Raw genomic sequence first — 6,936 nt, forward strand, 5'->3', positions numbered from 1 at the left:
TTTTTTATTTTTTTTTCTATTTTTTTTGTTTTTTATTTTTTTGTTTTACTCTTCTATCTCTATCTTTTATTTTTAAAAGACAAATATCTATATCATATATATATTCAAAAAATATACAAAACAAATAGACTTACAGATCTGCATATGTATTTACGGTAAAAAATATACATATATATCTGCATATATATTTATGGAAATATATATTTGACTTACATGTATATATATAAACTTATAGGACACAAAATCTCTATAACAAAAATTACAATTATATACATATACACATAGGTAATAAAAAATACATGATACATAGCTTAAACAGTAAAAGAAAACAAATAAGTACATATATTACCCTCTAAAATGACATAGAATGTACAGTTCAAAGACAAATCTAACACCGTATAAAATACATATAGTTTTGCATATGTATTTACAGAATACATACCTGATCCATATGTATATTCTTATTTTATATGAGTCACCTTTGTATTTCACAAATACATATGAAGATATATAGTATAGTTATGTTTGTTACTGTTTAATATGAATATGATATGCATTTCGTAAATACATATCAGAGTCATATTTGTATTTTTTGTATAACAATATACATATGGATCATGCATGTATTCTGTAAATACATATGCAGAGTTATATGTATCTTTTTGTAATGTAATATATATTATGTAAAAGAAAACATATGCATACTATGTATTTTGTATTATATTTTTGTGAAAACTATATGTAATATAAATTTATGTCATTATTTTGTTCTATTGGTATTGTGTGATCATATATTCATGACAAGCGTATTTCCAAGGTTTGTACCACATATCGAATGTCACACAGTTAGTGATATTGAAGACGTATTAAGGTGATGTTATCAAAGGAGTAGTACATGATTTTTTGTCATAAAAATATTTTTGATGTCTACATGAACAAGAAGAAATGTGTAGTTCAAGCGCAATTAGACAGATGTATTATGTCACAAATATATTATAAATTTTTGGGGGGGTATGTGCATGTATTTGTATTTTGTATATATAAATACATATCTATATGTATTTTTGTACGGTGTTGAGTTTGTCTTTAAACTGTTCTATGTCATTCTAGATGGTAACATATGTAGTTATTTGTATTTTTTATTGTTTAAGATACGTATCATGTATTTTTCGATTACCGATATGTATATGTATATAGTTGTCCTTTGTGTTATAGAGATTTTATGTTTTATACGTTTACATATACATATGAGTGAGATATGTATTTCTGTAAATGCATAAGCAGATACATATGTATATTTTATACTGTAAATAAATATCCAAATCTGTATGACTATGTATTTTGTATGCTTTTTGAATATGTGTTTGTGATATACATATTTATTTTTTCAAAATAAAAGTTAGAGATCAAAAGAGTAAAAGAACGGAAAAAAACAAAAATATAAAAATAAAAAAAATAAAAAAAGAGAAGTGAAAAAGAAAAAAGAAGAAGAAAGAGAAATAGAAGTGTAAAAAAAAGAAAAAAGAAGAAGAAAATGAAAATAGAAAAAGAAAAAAAATATGAGAAAGGAAATAAAAAAAGAAAACAAAAAAAAAGAAATAGAAGAGAGAAAATAAAGTGGAAAGAAAAAACTGAAAAAGAAAAAGAAATCAAAATAAAAAATAAAATGATAAAAAAACAAGATGAAAAAAAAATAGCAAGAAAAAAAAGGTAGAAATATAAGAGAGTGAAAGACAGTAATGATGTTTTATTTTGAAATCTTGAAGATCATGGAGATAATTATCTTTAAATATAAAAAAAAATGAAAAAGAAAAAAAAAGATATAGAAGAGAGTAAATAAAGTGGAAATAAAAAAATAAAAATAAAATAAAAACATAAAATGATAAAAAAAAAGGGTAAAAGATATGGCTATATTTGGAGGAGATGAAATAGTGGAGTGAAAATAGGAAAATGTAAAGCAGTGAGAGTTAAACATGCACTTGTCTAGTTAATGAGTAAAATAATGTTACTCTTGCTATAAACTATAATTTTACAAAAGTATTGCTATTTATTGTAATTATAGTCTTAAGTATGCTACTTTATGTAATTTTTTCTTAATATTATCAAATTTAGCCATCAAAATACATTCTGCTTAGCGGTCCGAGTTATTCTAAAAAATAGATCCAAATTAGAGTGGCTTTCAAATTTTAGCCCCAAATAAAATGGCTTTGTTAAAATTGCCTTTACTTGTTAAGTCGTATTTTTTGGACGAAAATATCCTCCTCAAAATTATTCGTTGTTCAATGTCTTTCTTCGTCTTTTTATTCTAAATTCCAGAATCAACCCATGCGATGGCTCTCTAAAGCTCGAGGCTAAGTTGCCCAAACCGCTAATCTCTTTCTTCCTCTCTTTTTAATCTCTTTCTTCCTCTCTTTCTTCCAAATTTGAGAATCGACTTTCAAACATTCGCAGAATCAACTTTTGCCGTAAGGGTTCTTCAAGTATGAAATTCATCATCAAAAGTCATTGTGGTAATTTTAGCTTATTGATGCATTGTGGTAATTTTAGCTCATTATATAATTAGCATATTGATTTAATTTTTGGGGAGGTGAACGTAAGCTGAACTTGAAATATGCTATTGTTGTTGTAACATATTTACCATTGAGAAATTCCGTCGAACAGATTGTGGGGAGTTTGTTATTGAGGTTATAATTGTGTTTGAGTAGTTGTGGGGGTTGGTCTTGAAGGAAAACGCCGTTAATATGAGAGTTGACGTTGATCGCAACATATTTTGGGAAGGCCAAACATATAAGGTCAAGGTGGCACAAGAAATTAGTTCCAAGTATTTCAAACTAGTGGTATAATTAGCATTAGAAGATGATGAAGAATTGTGTCGAACAGGTTGTGGGGACTTTGTTATTGTGATTATAATTGTGTTTGAGTAGTTGCGAGGGTTTGGTCTTGGAGGAAAAGACTGTGTTTTCCATCTCGGATGAATCTAGCCTATGTCTTAAAGATTAAAGAAGCACTAACTTGTTGATTCTAAGAGAGAGCACCTTAGCTATTAGCTTGTATGATACAAGTATGACCACGAGGATGGACGTGAATGAGTGCGTAATAAATTCGTCCAAGGAAGTGCACAAGTGAAGTGTAAAGGAGGGCCTAAACACACCAAAATCAGCCCACTTCTTGCACTTGATGGACACCTTACCCTTGAGGGGTATTATGGATATTTCACACTATTTTTGTAATATCTATAAATAAAACCTTTTAGGGTTTCATTCATTAGACTTTGATGATAATGAATGTTGTATAACATTGAAAGACAAGTCCTCTCTCCTTGAGGCACAAATTCAAAACTTGTAACTAGGGTGATACTAGGGTGGAATCACTAATATTGCATTCTTGCTTAGAACGTTGGGTGCTAGAGGAGGATGAGGTCTCTCTTGTGCTCACCGAAGAGAGTAGGTGTTCCTATTATCATGGTATTAAGGATCTAGGTGCTTGAATACACTTAGGTTCTTAGTTCATGAGATAGTGTATGTCACTCTATCTGTCCTTTCTATTCTTGCAATCTTGTAATGTTTGTATCTCGTATTGTACCCGTTTGTGTTGTTGTTGTTATTCCCATTGTTAAGTTTATCTTGTTCTTCATTCTCATGTTGTTAATATAGTTTGTTATCCGCTTAAAATAGGTGTTAATCACCTCATTACATTGTGTTCTTGTTGTAGATCTTGAATCCGAGTGGGGTCACTCAAAGGGTCCTCGGTTCTCTTGAACTTGTGGACTGTTTTGAGTGTGTGTTTTGTGTGTTCTTGGTCAATCCCATATCATTGTATAACATAGAGCAACATGCAATGGGTTTAAACTCTCTAATGGTAGTAGGATTTGGCACTAGAAGAGAACTACAACCACCAAAATATCTGAATAATAAATGCATTTATGAAAAATGGGTAGAGCCAGGGTCGTATATCACAAGGGCCTTCGTGAAAGATTTACGCTATATATATAAGGGAAAAAATATATTTTTATGTATATATAGTAGGTACTGAATCCCTTGATTTCTTTCGTGTGTTCACCTATTTATATTCAGAACTCCCTTAGTGAAAGTCCCGACTTCTCTACTGATGACAGACCACATTCAAGTGTTGGGTAAGTGAAAATTGCAATACTTTTAGCTTTGGAAACTGATTGTGATGGAACTTACCTTAAAACCTAAGATTGTAGAGTTTCTATCAGTTCATAAAGTTAATATCATATACTCTAGATAATGACTATAGATGAGCAGTTTCTAAGGCTGCAATCATTGAAAATGACAAATCAAATAGCTGATCTTTTAAATATCTAAAGTCCAATGTGTTCAATTTTCTTGTTCAAGATGTGGTGTGAATGGTGTAGACATCAATAATTATTTTCCTAGTTTCCAACATGTGTATCTTATGAGGGCCCTCTAGTTAGTATAGATGAGTTTTGCAATTAGCTGTTAGATTACTCCACACCACATTTTAAAGACACCAGAAAATATCTAGCACTTTGTCAGATTGAATCCAAAAACAGCACACACACAGAGTATTGTTAACTTTGTTTTAACATTTTTATCCATTCAAGATTGTGTTTTTATGCTATTTTTGGTCCTAAATTACGGTCATATGTACAAGCGAAAATTCAGGCAGACTTATGCTCTCCGAAGAGTTAAGATTTCATCGTTTGAATTTAGATAGCTTTAAGACTCCATACATCCAGCATTGTATTCTTGAGATGTAAGTTGCGCGTGCATGAAACCTTAGGCTAAAAAAATAAAAAAATATAAGTTTTCAACTTTTGATCATTGACTATATCTTCTATTGCAGGCCAATATCTGATGTTTCGAGTGATCTTACTATAGAAGTCGGATCAACCAATTTTGCTCTTCACAAGGTACAAAAATAAAGTGTGCAATCATCTTCCTCTCATGTAATTTAATCTATCGCTTTTCATCATTATTGCAATGCTCAAGTCTAAGGAAAAACAGAAATTGTGCAAAGAAATGGCTAGTCTAAAGTACCTTGAAAAAGATTGATATTTTAGCCGTTATAAGTAGGGTACCGATATCAATATAGCTATGTTGAGGAGAAAAGAAAAGTCAATAGCCAGATGCAAAAACAGAACTACAAAACTTAAGTTATGTGCTTCGTGTTAAAATTAAGAATAATGAAACAAGAATATCTTGGATACATTTCTAATGTTATTGCTAATTTGTCATTATTTGCAGTTCCCTTTGGTTTTGCGAAGTGGAAGAATTAGAAAGTTGCTGCTAGAGGCGAAGGATACAAAGGTTTCAAGAATCAATCTTACTGGTTTTCCTGGCGGATCTGATGCATTTGAACTTGCTGCAAAGTTCTGCAATAGAGTGAACGTTGAGATTACCATATCAAACGTGGCGTTACTCAGATGTGCAGCCAGGTTCATGGAAATGATAAAGACATCTCCAATAAAAACCTGGAAATTCATACTGAGGTATTCCTTAAGGATGTGATATTTCCAAACATATCCAACTCGATATCTATTCTTCATCGCTATGAAACATTACTACCGGTATCTAAAGAAGTAGATCTTATTAGCCAGTTAACAAACGCAGTTGTAAACAATGCCTATAAAGAGTAGCTAACATATGGTTTGTCAAAGCTAGAGTATAATTTTCCACCCAAACCTGTTTGGTGCGTTGATTCTGAGACACCATCAGACTAGTAGGGAAAATCACTCTCGGTGTTAAATCTAGATTTATTTCATAGAGTTCTGTCGGTAGTAAAAATAAAAGGTCCTAAACAAGACATTATTAGTAGAATTTTGATAAATTATGCCCAAAATTCTCTTCAGGGCTTGTTCATCAAGGACCTTCAGTTGGTTAAAGGAAATTTCTTGGATTTGGATTTGCAGAAAAGACAAAGGATCATCGCCGAAACAATAGCTGGCTTACTACCAACACAATCTAGGAAAGCACAGTGCCAATGGCTTTTCTTTCAAGTTTGTTAAAATCTGCAATAGTAGCATCAGCATCAACTTTCTGTTAGTCTGATCTAGAGAGGCGCATTGGTCTGCAGCTACATCAGGCAATTCTTGAAGATATTCTCATACCTGCAAATCCATATGGAAACAATCACGGCCCTCTCTATGACATAGATTCTATCTTGAGGATCTTTTCCTTTCTCTTGAAACTGAAAACTTCTGCCCAAGAGGCAAAAGTTTATTCTTTAATTGCACTGATTAGATTATTAACATATGTGTAACTCTTGCCTCATGGGCAAGACTTTAGAAAATTGTTGAAATTGAAAACTTTTGCCCAAGAGGCAACAATTTATTCTTTAATTGCACTGATTAGATTATTAGCATATATGCAACTCGTGCCTCATGGGCAAGACTTTAGAAAATTATTGAAATTGAAAACTTTTTCCCAAGAGGCAACAGTTTATTCTTTAATTGCACTAATTAGATTATCAACATATATGCAACTCGTGCCTCATGGGCAAGACGTAGTCAAGAAAATTATTAAAATTAAAAACTTTTGCCCAAGAGGCAACAGTTTATTCTTTAATTGCACTGATTAGATTATTAACATATATGCAACTCTTGCCTCATGGGCAAGACTTAATTTAGAAAATTATTGAAATTGAAAACTTTTGCCCAAGAGGCAACAACTTATTCAATAATTGCACTGATCAGATTATTAACATATATGCAACTCTTGCCTCATGGGCAAGAGCTAGTTTAGAAAATTATTGAAATTGAAAACTTTTGTCCAAGAGACAAAAGTTTATTCTTTAATTGCACTGATTAGATTATTAACATATATGCAACTCTGTCCTCATAGACAAAACTTAGTTTAAAAAATTATTGAAATTGAAAACTTTTGCCCAAAAGGCAACAGTTTATTCTTTAATTGCACTGATTAGATTATTAACATATATGCAACTCTTGCC

Source organism: Capsicum annuum, chromosome 4 (assembly GCF_002878395.1).
Source record: "Capsicum annuum cultivar UCD-10X-F1 chromosome 4, UCD10Xv1.1, whole genome shotgun sequence".
NCBI lineage: Eukaryota > Viridiplantae > Streptophyta > Magnoliopsida > Solanales > Solanaceae > Capsicum > Capsicum annuum.